Genomic DNA, 12207 nt, shown 5'->3' on the forward strand with positions numbered 1-12207 from the left:
ATAACATAAAGGGTTTATTTTGGATAAATTCGGAGTAAGAGGAAGAACAAGGAGATGGTATGTCCACTGCATGGAGAAGATTGGGAAATGTCCATGGCTGACATAGAGAAGGCAGAACTACTCAGCTCCTACTTTGCTTCAGTCTTCTCCCACAAGGGACATGGTGTTGACCAGACAAAGAACAGATCATATGATAAACAGAATAAGTTGAAACCCAAGGCAGGTAAAGCAGTGAATGGGCGCACTAGCCACTCTTAATGAATGCAAAACTTCGGGACCAGATGAATTGCATCTGAGGGTACTAAAGGAACTTGCAAATATGATCCAAAGGTTCTATCACATTTGAAAATTCTTGGTGAAATGCCACAAGACTGGAGTTGGGTAAATGTTCCATCTTCAAAAAGTGGGGAAATGAGGGCCCGGGCAACTTCTGACTGGGTCAGCTTGACATTATACCTGAAGAAGTTCTAGAATAGACCATTAAGTTGTCAGTCTGTGAGCATATAGAAAAGAACACTGTGATTACAAAAAGCCAGTACTGGGTTTTCAAGGACAAGTCATGGCAGACTAACTTTATCTCCTTTTTGGATAGTTACTAGCTTGGTAAATCAGGACAATGCTGTGTATATAGTTTAGTTCAGCAAGGCTTTGGACAAGACCCCCCACAATATCCTTGCTGGCAAGCTGATAAAAAAAAAAGTGGGCTAAACAATGGTACTGTTAGATGGATTTGTAGCTGTGTTCATCAATGGTTCCATATCAAGCTGAGGAGAAGTGACCATCGGGATGCTGCAGGGCTCTGCCCTGGGCCCAGCATTGTTCAATATCTTTATAAATGACTTGGACAAAGGAGTAGAGGGGATGCTCATCAAATGTACAGATGGCATCAAACTCAGAGGGGTAGCTAACACTTTAGACGACTGAAATGGGATTCAAAATGGGCTTGACAGGATGGAGACCAGGGCCAGAACTAACAAAATGAATTTCAACAGAGTTAAATCGTTAGGAAAAATCAGATGCACAAAGCTAGGATAGGTGACCCCTGGCTTGGCAGCAGCACATGTAAAAGGATCTAGGGGTTTAGTTGAAAGGATCTAGGAGTTTAGTAGGCAAGCTAAACATGCCAGCAGTGTGCTGTGGTGACCAAAAAGGCAAATGCAATTCTAGGTTGCATCCACAGAAGTATCGTGTCCAGTTTGCAAAACATAATGGTACCACTTCATTCTGCTTTGGTCAGATCTCACCTGGAATATTGTGTCCAGTTTTGGCACCACAGTTTAAGCAGGATATTGACAAACTGGAACGTGTCCAGAGGTGGGTGACAAAGATGGAAATATTGAAGAAGCTGGGTATTTTAGCCTGGAGAAGAGCTGGTTAGAGGGTGATATGATAACCACCTTCAAATATTTAAAGGGTTGCTGCATAGATAATGAAGCAAATTTAGTCCAGAGGATAGGGCCTGAAGCAATGGGTTCAAATTACAAAGAAACTGGATGTTGATTAGGAGGAACTTCCTGATGGTAAAATAGTGGTTTGATAGTGGATCAGCCTGCTTCAGAAGGTGGTAGGCTCTCTTTCATTAGATGTTTTTAAGCAGAGAATGGATGGCCACCTATCAGGGTAGATGTAGTGGATGCTGTAGCAGTGGATTTCCTGCATGAGCACTGGGTTGGGCTCGATGACCACTGAGGTCCTTTCCAACTCCACAGTTCTATGATTCTATTTATTTGCAAAGTCAAGGCCAGTTTGCATAATCTTACTGTTTGAGCATTTACTGTGGATGTGAAAAGATGAATGAGGTATAAAACTCAAGCACAGAGCATATATAAGTACAGAGACATCGTATTTTGTGCCAGTTTACCTCCTAAATGAAATACGACTGATACCATTCTCCCAGTTCATCTGTCACTGACTTCTAGATGTAAAAGATCTGGCTTCCATATATTGAATCAGACCTCCCTAGCCACTGACTCAGCTGCTGAGGTGTTATGGAATGTTTATTAACATTAAACATAATAAACATAATAAATGTTTATTATGGAGGCTCTACACACAATCCAGGACCCTGATTTTCCCAGGTGACAGAAACATGCAAGGAGTGGGGCCAGGGCTAGAGCTGACTTCTCCCCACACGTTCATTTGACATGGAACAAAGAATGCCTGAAGAGGGCTCAAAAATTTGTCTAATCCCCTTTTAAAGCCATCCAAATTTGTGTAGGGATAGACAAAAATTCTGCCACAGATCTCAGGGAGGCCGAATGCCAGCGCATTCAGCCCCCCGAAATCAGTGGCGGAACGGCCTGCCACCCCCCCCCCGGGATGAGACTTACCTTCGGCGGATCGTCCTGGCGGCAGCGGCTCCAGCGGTGGCTGCAGCAGCTGGTCTTCTGACCGGCTGCCGCCGCCGCCATTTCCAGTTAAAAAAAAAAAAACATGATAGGCTACATAAAGATTTACGTAGCCTATCATGGCTAGGTTTTAAAAAACAACCCGTGATAGGCTACGTAAATCTTTACGTAGCCTATCATGGCTGACTTAAAAAAAAAAAAACAACGCGCGTACGCAAATGGCGGCGGCCATGGCCACCGCCATTTGCGTTCCTTATTTTGGCATGTCTTAGTCTACGTAAACATTTACGTAGACTAAGACGGTGAAAATAAGGGGAACGCAAATAGCGTAGTATCTACGCTATTTACGTTCCCCTTATTTTCGCCGTCTTAGTCTACGTAAATGTTTACGTCGACTAAGACGTGCCAAAATAAGGAACGCAAATGGTGGCGGCCATGGCCGCTGCCATTTGCGTACGCACATTTGTTTGTTTGTTTTTTAGTCAGCCGTGATAGGCTACGTAAACATTTACGTAGCCTATCACGGCTGACTGCAGGGATGCAAACAGCGGTGGCTACAGCCGCTGCCATTTGCGTCCCTGCTAGCCAGCAGCCAGATGTCCGGCTGCTGGCGGAGCCAGCCGGCGGCTCCGCAGAATCCCTGCGGAGCACAGCTGGCTGGCCAGGATTCCGGGGGGGAGGAACAGAACGCCTCCCCCCCCCGGCGAGGATTCCCGGGGGGAGGGATGGAACGCCTCCCCCCCAACCATAAACATAATCCGCGAAAGGTAAGTACCTTTCGTACATCCCTAAATTTGTGGCCATCGCTACGTCTTGTGGAATAAGTGAATTTCATAGTTTATCTATGTGCTGTGTGAAGAAGGACTTCCTTTTCTCTATCTGTCCTGAATCTCCCACCAATCATCTTGATGGGATGACCCCATATTCTAGTATATGAGGAAAGGAGAAAAATGTCTCCTTGTCCACTTTCCCCACACCCTGCATAATTTTGTACACCTCTACCATATCTTCCCTCCCTCACTTTTTTCTAAGCTAAGCTGTCCCAGATGTTGTAACTTTTCTCATAGTGGAGTTGCTCCAGCCCATTGATCATTTTAGTTGTCCTTTCTGCACTTTCCCCAACTTTGCAATATCATTTTTTGAGGGGGGTTTGCAATCTTATGCATGTCTATTCAGAAGTAAGTCCCACTGAATTCTATGGGACTTATTCCCATATAAGTATGTATAGGTTTGCAGCCTTACTGTATGTGTAAATCAGCCTTTCCCAATCTGGTGGCCTCCAGATATTTTGGACTTCAACTCCCATCAGCCCTATCCAGCATGGTCAATCATCAGGAATGCTGAGAATTGTAGTCCAAAACATCTGAAAGGCACCAGAACAGGAAGACAGGTGTAAATGAATATGACAAAGTGATTTCTACCTTACAAGTTGTAATACAGAATATTGTCAAATCGTGTGGATCTCTCTCTCTCTCTCTCTCTCTCTCTCTCTTGCTAGCACAGCAAGTGTTAAGAATGATGCAGAATTTCCCCCTAAGGGTATGTAAAGAATGCTTTATATCCTGGGAACGATGCAATAAAGAGACAAATGGAAAAGTGACAGAGAAGAGTAATAAAGTGTGGATTTTTTAAAGGGTCTGTTTTATAGAATAATCATGGTCCTTCTTAAGTTTGGCTTTTAAACCTCTCTTTAAAATGCATGACAAAGGAGTGCCCTACCTTTTCTTCTTGTTCTTCTGACACACCCCATGTTTGGCAGGATACTAGCCAAACTAAATGTGCTTGTAGAAAAAATATCAGGTGGTCTGGTGGTTTTCTGTTTGATGTTCTCAGGATGTTTCTTTTTCACTTGGCACAAGTTATATGGTAAAATCCTTACTAACTGGAGGCATTAGGGCATTTTCAGCAAAATCTCTATCATACTATAATAAAGGCACAATCTTATGCATATTTAGACCAAAAAAAAAAAAAAATCCTACAACTCCCAGCATTCCCCAGCCAGCATTTTGTCTGCCTAAATTTGCATAGGATTGCACCATAAGGGATTTTTTTTATCATGAACAATCTAGTAGCGATTGGCTGAGCTGCCCGGAAGGGCAGTTCAGCCAACCACTGGGAGGTAGAAGATTCTTTGGCTGCTATGGGTGAGAGATGCTCTTGTCCTAGCAAGAAGCAGGAAAGGCAGATGGCAGGCCTAGGAAAAGAGGGGCTGAGAAATAGGAACCTAAGAAATTAGTGGCAGGGGCCTGGGAAAAGAGCAACAAGCCAAGGACATCCAAGGGTGCTAAACCAGAAAGGGTGGAACAGAGAATGATCCAGGGGAGTGGGGTGGAATGTGACAAGAAGGCCAGAGGGAGGATTCTGAAAAGGGATGAAAACTGGGAGAAAAAATAGTCATAGAGGAGAGGTACACATTGCTAGGAGCCAGGGCCAGCATCAAGGTAGGCATGATTGGGCACCTGCCCATGCCCTGGCAGGGGCTCACTGACAAGAGTCTCTTGGAGTTTCTGCTCTTCATCATTACAACCTGCGTGTTTACCTGCCTCTCTTTCTGTCCCAGATAACAGCGGTGGTGAGAAGGAGGAGTGGTAGATGCCACTGCCTACTTGCTCCCTGGCTGGCTGTCAAGCAAGCAAGTGGTAGCAAGGATGAGAAAGAGGATGAGGAGCAAGAGCAGCTGGTGACCATGGTCGTGAGAAGGTGGACTCACTGGAGGGGGCACTGCTAGGAGTTGTAGCTTTAGGGGAGACTGAGGTTCAGATATTGTTTTGAAATAACAAGTCAGATGCATGGCTACTGACCACTGAAATAACCAGCCGGATCAATTACTACAGACTTGTAGCAATATGAGTATGATACACTGCTTTTCATTGAGGTGGATAATCCCCAGCATTCTCCAAGACTTCTTATTTAATTGTTACATTTATGTCCCACATTTGCTCCAAGGAAATCAAGGTGGCATATGTGGTCTCCCTCCCTGTTTTATCTTCCCATCAATCCTGTGAGATAGGTTAAGATGAGAGAGTAGAGAGCTGGCCCAACTTCACCTGGTAAGCTTTATGGCTGACTGAGGATTTGAATCTGGAGCTCCAAGGCCAAGTTGGACACTCTAACCACTACACCACACTGCCTGTTTTTGCAGTTTTCAGCTCATCATAGTATAATGTGAGGGTCTGTACCTCAGTGGTAGAGTATATTCTCTGCTTGCAGAAGGTCCCAGTTTCACTCCCTGGCATTTCCATGTAGTGCAAGGAAAGAATCCTGCATGAAACCTTAGGAATTCAATGTCAACAATGCTGTGCTAGATGGATCAATGATCTCTTGGTATAGAGCAGCTTATGTTCCTAATACTGGTATAACACTGTGCTAGTCTTAGATGGAATGGGACTCATGCCACGTTGGTACCAGTATTTGTAATTTTGGTATCTGAAGCTCAACTTAAAAATAATTATAGCCTTAGACCTAGAGAAGAGATGGGGCCGTCACATAGTGAACAAGTCTTTTCCTTGCACTGCATTAGTTTTCTTCTAGAATAACAATTATGACAACAGAGCTCTGCTGGCTATGCAACGGATATACGAGTTGATTCCCATGGTACAACAGTGGCTAACTAGCTTGTGGCCTGTTTGTTTGAGCAGTGTAACACCAAAACTGTGTGCTTGTGTGTGAGATCGTGGCTCTTCTTTGGTAAAAGAATGATAGCAAGTTGTAATTTTTCTTTTAACAAAAGAGGAGCCACGTCCTCATGTGAGTTTGTGGTGTTCAACAGCTCGCATGAGTAGTTAACAAGCCTGGTTTGGGTTTAGGTCTTGCATTAGTCAGCTGCTGCTGACATATTAACAGAACAAACCTGTACATGTAGATGTATAAACAGAGAAAAGGGGGTCCCCAAGCTGGTGGAAGTTTGGAATTTGGTTTTAACTTGGCATCAACCAGTAAGTAGATATGAATGATACATCATCCAAAGATCCTGAGAGTGGGACACAGTTATGATAAAGAGTTACAAATCGCAAAAGAGGCTCATTTGGCATCAAAGCAAACAGAAACTTATTCCAGTTGACTGTAAAAGAGGAAAGTAACATGACACCAGGAAAAACAAACCACCCAGCAATCCCCAGCTAGGTTAATTAATAGAAGGAGTGCTTGATGTGAACTAACTAGAGGCAAAAGACTTCTCAGGTAAAATAGAACTGTTACATTTATATTGTACTAGCGAATGGACCCGGCTTCGCAAGGGTTGGAATTAACTTTAGGTTGAAGCCTAAGCAAACTTACACAGCTGGACACATTGCACCCACACCGCGTGAGTGAAGGCAGGCCTGCTGGCGCCCCTTGGCACAGCCTCTGCCATGGTCCGCCCTATAGCCCCCTGAGGGAGGGGTCTGTCCACTTCATCCCCCTTAGAGGGGAGGGGGCAGGCCTTTAACTCGGCCTACTAATCTGCCCTGGCTTCAAAGTGTGCTTGTTGTTTTTTCATACTTTAACAGAGGAGGGTTTTTGTTTTCCATATTTGGGGCTTGTTTTTTAATGTCTAAAAAGTAGGGTTGTGCACCACTTCGGCCTGAGGCCCAAAGCCCAAGTTGAAGCAGCCCACTTTGAGCCCCTTCCAAGGCAAAGTGGAGGGGGCAAAAAGTGATCCGAAGTGGGTCAGGGGCTCTCTGGCATGCTTCAGAGTGTTGGCACCCCAGACCAGGCTCTCCAGCACCTCCAGCTCCTTAATTGATCCACCCATCACTAGGGATGTCAGAGAATTCCGACATGGATCTCGGTGAGGCCGAATGCCAGTGCATTCGGCCCCCTGAACTTCGTGGCAGAATGGCCTGCCATCCCCTGCCCCCCCCCCGTGGATCCCCCCCCGGGACGAGACTCACCTGGGGCAGATCTTCCGGGTGGCGGTGGCTCCAGCGGTGGCTTCGGCGGTGGCGGTGGCCGGTCTTCCGACCGGCTGCTGCCACCGCCATTTCCAGGCAGGCTTGTGTAAAAAAAAAAAAAGACATTTACGTAGATTTACGTAGGCTAAAACAGTGAATGAAAAAGGGATGCAAATAGCGCCCGCTACGCTATTTGCGTTCCCCTTTATTTTCGCCGTCATAGTCTATGTAAATATTTATGTAGATTAAGATGGCCAAAAAGAAGGAATGCAAATGGCGGTGGCCGTAGCCACCGCCATTTGTGTACACAGTTGGTTATTGTTGTTGTTTTTTACCCAAAGCCCTCCGCGGCCAGAAATCTGGCTGCGGACAGCTCTGGCCTGGCCGGGCTGGACCTGGCCGGCTGCTCCGCAGAGCTGCCGCGGAGCACAGCCGGCCGTTTGAGGAGTCCGGGGGGAGGAACGGAGCGCCTCCCCCCTGGCCAGGATTCCAGGGGGAGGGACGGAATGCCTCCCCCCCACCATCAACATAATCCGCGAAAGGTAAGTCACTTTCGTACATCCCTACCCATCACCATTGTCGTCACTGCCACCAACATCACCACCTCTCTCGCACCGCCTCCATCGCTGCTGCCTCTGCCTCCGCTGCCACCGCCACCGCAGCTGCCGCCGTACCATTTTTAAAATGGTGACTGCCTGCAACAAGAGCCAGCATGTGTCCAGGGCTCAGGGGCTGGCAACGGTTATAGCAGAGGAGGGGGAGGGGGAGGCAGCCCAGGTAAGGAGCTCGGGGGTTGCACAGGGGCATTGGGGGGGGGCTCGAAGTGGGATTTGGCCATCCAAATCTCACTTCCGGTTTGGGGCCGAGGGGGGGGGGTCCCAGAATCTGCCTGAGCTGAATTGGGCCCACCTCAGAAGCCACGAAGCGGCTTCTGAGTCGGATTAGGGGGTGCATGCACAGCCCTACTATAAAACATGAAAAACATGAATGTTGTATGGTTAAAACCTGCTCGCTGCAGTGCTGAATCATAATGCGAAGTTCGGCTGAAATTGATCCAATGGTACTGAAGCAGTATATCTTTTTTTTAAAAAAACGGTTTGCCACCTTTTTGGTTCAAGATGGAGGTCAAAATGTTCACCATGCCTAAAACAATCCCCAATAGAGGTAGAACACATCCTAAAAGTTTCATAGCAATCAGATGTATGGTTTTCAAGTCTATCGACGACATACAAATAGTTCCTTTTATTTGTATAAAAGATGAAGCTTTCTTGAAATTGTCCATGGCAAAAGGCAGGATATAAATTCCACAAACAAACAAATATATACAGAAAAAAATGTTATCTATATTTACAGTAACAATATATGAAGCCTAGGCTGAACATTTTGGCCAAATTTGGGGGGTGGGGATATTCCGTCATGAAAGAAGGGCCAAAATTGCCTCCCCTCTTTTGCACTTCCCTCACATCACACCTCATCACTCCTGTCTCTGTTTTAATCTTTATTCTCTTTCACCTTCCTGCCCTCATTGCTTCTTAGTTGTTTTTTTCTTCCTTTCCTGTTCTTTAAAAAAAAAAAAACTTATACCTGGGATTAGCTCCAGTCAAACCTGCTAAACAATCAATGGATGCCTTGTTAGTAGTAGCACACCCAGTATGTTCTTGGCACTGCCATGTATGTAGCAAGGTCTTTTCTTTCTCACTGCTGTAGGGTGTGCCCTAATTTCTTTCCTAGTGTCAAACATATATTTAGAAGCATAACAAGTTGTGATCCAAGATCCAAAAATCTAGAATACAACCCATGTTAAGTCACTTTTTCACTTTCTAGTAATCCTTTCAGTTGATAGTACAGACCAGTAGGGATGGTGGAGAATTCGGCCACGGATTTCAGTGAGGCTGAATGCACTGGCATTCAGCCCCCTGAAATCCGTGGCGGAACAGCCTGCTACCCACCCACCCACCCCCGCGGATCCCCCCCCAGGACGAGACTTACCTGGGGCGGATGTTCCAGACGGCAGCGGCTCCAGCGGCGGCGATGGCGGCTGGTCTTCCGACCGGCTGCCACCGCCGCATTTGCAGTCTGGTCTTTTTTTCTTTTTCTTTTTTTTTACCCAGACGTGATAGGCTACGTAAAGGCTTACGTAGCCTATCACGTCTGGGTAAAAAAAAAAGGCATACGCAAATGGCGGTGGCTACGGCGGCCGCCATTTGCGTTCCTTATTTTTCGCCATTTTAGTCTACGTAAATATTTACGTAGACTATTATGGCGAAAATAAAGGGGAACGCAAATAGCGTAGTGGGTGCTATTTGCAGTCCTTTTTGATTTGCTGTTTTAGCCTAGGTAAATATTTACATAGGCTAAAATGGCGAATCAAAAAGGAATGTAAATAGTGCCCACTACGCTATTTGCGTTCCCCTTTATTTTCGCCATAATAGTCTACGTAAATATTTATGTAGACTAAAACGGCAAAAAATAAGGAACGCAAATGGCGGCCGCCGTAGCCGCAGCCATTTGTGTATGTGTTGTTGTGTTTTTTTTTACCCAGACATGATAGGCTACGTAAATATTTACATAGCCTATCACAGTGAAATACAGGGACGCAAACAGTGGCAGCTACGGCAGCCGCCATTTGCGTCCCTGCTGCCCAGCGGCTGGATGTCCAGCTGCTGGTGGAGCCGGCTGGCGGCTCCACAGAATCCCCGTGGAGCGGAGCCGGCCGGGCAGGACTCCGGGGGGAGGGACGGAGCACCTCCCCCCCATCGAGGATTCCGGGGGGAGGGACGGAGCGCCTCCCCCCCCACCGTGAAGCAGATCTGCGAAACGGTAAGTGACTTTCCTACATCCCTACAGACCAGTCTGCAAAGAAAAAACCAGTTTACCAATGGATCACTGTGGAACAGTGACAAAACCAAAGGAACAGGAAAGATATCAGACCAGGGTAAGAAATGCAACACCATGGTTGAATATGAAATCTCCTACCTGTTGGGTGGCAAGTTATGAATAACCAAAAACAGGAGGGCAAAAGAGGATGCATAAAATTTGCATATGCTGATTTATTTATAACAATTATATCCTACCTTTTCCTCCAAGGAAGCATACATGATCCTCCTCCTCTCCATTCTATCCCACAACAAGTCAACAACCCTCTGAAGTAGGTTAGGCTGCGAGTCAGTGACTGGCCCAAAATCACCCAGTGAGATTCATGGCCAAATGGGAACGTGAATCCAGGTCTCCCCAGTCCAAGTCAAACACTCTGATCAGTACATCACACTGGCTCTAGGGTGGCCACTTATGTATCACTAAAAAAAAAGAGGCCATGCATCACCAAAAAAAGAGGACAAAAGAGGAAACAGATTTGCATAACATCTGCATATGTTCATTTATATGTGTAGATGCAAATCTAGAAATTATTTTTATAATTTAAATAGAACATCTCACCATAGTGTGGAAGACCGTGAACAGGTGACCCGTGTACATGCCTGCTCAGCCTGCTGTCCAAGTGCTAACTGTGGATGGGCAACAGTTCTGATGGTTCATTTGTTTTACACCAGAATTGGACAGGGCAGCCCTTCAAATAGAGGATGCCTTTAAAAAGAGGACAGTCCTCTGGTACCCCTTCAAGCAGAGGACTGTTCTCTGTAAAAGAGGACACTTGGCCACCCTACCTGCAAACTGAAATGGCATAATTCAGAAAGAAGTATACCCTGTGCTTTTTATTCATGTTGAATCACAACTTAGGCGCGGAACTGGCCAATGAGATCACATTACGCCAGTACTTTTCCAGCTGCGCTGGCTACCAGTCAATTTCTGGGCCCGATTCAAAGTGCTGGTATTAACATTCAAAGCCCTAAACGGCTTGGGGCCAGGTTATCTGAAGGATCACTTCCTCCCATATGTGTCTGCCCAGTCTCTAAGATCATCCTCAGGAGTCCTTCTATGAGAACCCCCACCAGGAGGGCTACCAGAAGGAGGGCCTTTTCTGCTGTGGCTCCCCTGCTGTGGAATGAACTCCCTAGAGAGGTTCGCCTACTGCCTACGTTATATTCCTTCTGGCACCAGGTGAAGACCTTTTTATTCTCCCAGTATTTTAGCATTTTAGCCTCTTAATCTTTTAGCTCTGGTGTTTTAAATCTGTATTTTAAATCTCAGCATTGCTGCCAGGTTTTAATTTATTCTGGTTGCATAGTTATATTGTGGTTTTAAGGTTTTATTTTTTTATATTGTTTTATATTGCACTATGTGGTTTTAATTTTTGTAAACCACCCAGAGACCTTTGGCTCTTGGACAGTATAGAAATTAAATAAATAAACAAACACATCATAGGAACACCATGCAGAGACTGCTAGTAATGGTAAATCTTTATTTGCTGACTGTCATATACACTCACTACAACCATAACATAATACCACTTCTCACTGTCATTTTGGTTCTTGTAAGATGTTTCTATAGCAGTTTTTCAGCTGCCTCCTGGTCATGGTAGTGCTGGCATACATATCCACAACACCAGCTGCCAGAATGACATGATGATTTGAGCTACATGTTATTGACAGCGTGGGGCTAAATAGCAAAGGCCATTTCTGTTGGCAGGCAAATGGGTCTGAGATGAGGGTGGAGATTGGTGCAATGGCTGCTGATGTTACCAACATCTTTGTGAGACCAGCAGCCATTATACCAATCTCCCTAAAACCATGGAAAGGAGTGCCAGTGAGGTTTCTAGGGGAAAGGTATTTAGAAGAGCAGTGATATTCCCATATATAATTTCTTTGGGCTTTCTCCCAGGTGAAAGTGTACAGATTCCCCACAAGTCTATTACCCTTCCCTCCCTCTCAGTTTTCTCCTAATAACTTACGCAGAGGACCAGCCCCTTCATTAGGCAGGGTGAAGCAGCTGCCTCAGTGTGGTGTTGGAAGACAGAACTGTATGGGCCATGTGGTCTGCCCTGCGTACCCTAAGCCAGTGCACTACTCTCAGAAGGACACTGTGCCATCACC

Source organism: Heloderma suspectum, chromosome 5 (assembly GCF_057233095.1).
Source record: "Heloderma suspectum isolate Gila_16-S chromosome 5, 16-S_ref, whole genome shotgun sequence".
NCBI classification, from domain to species: Eukaryota; Metazoa; Chordata; class Lepidosauria; order Squamata; family Helodermatidae; genus Heloderma; species Heloderma suspectum.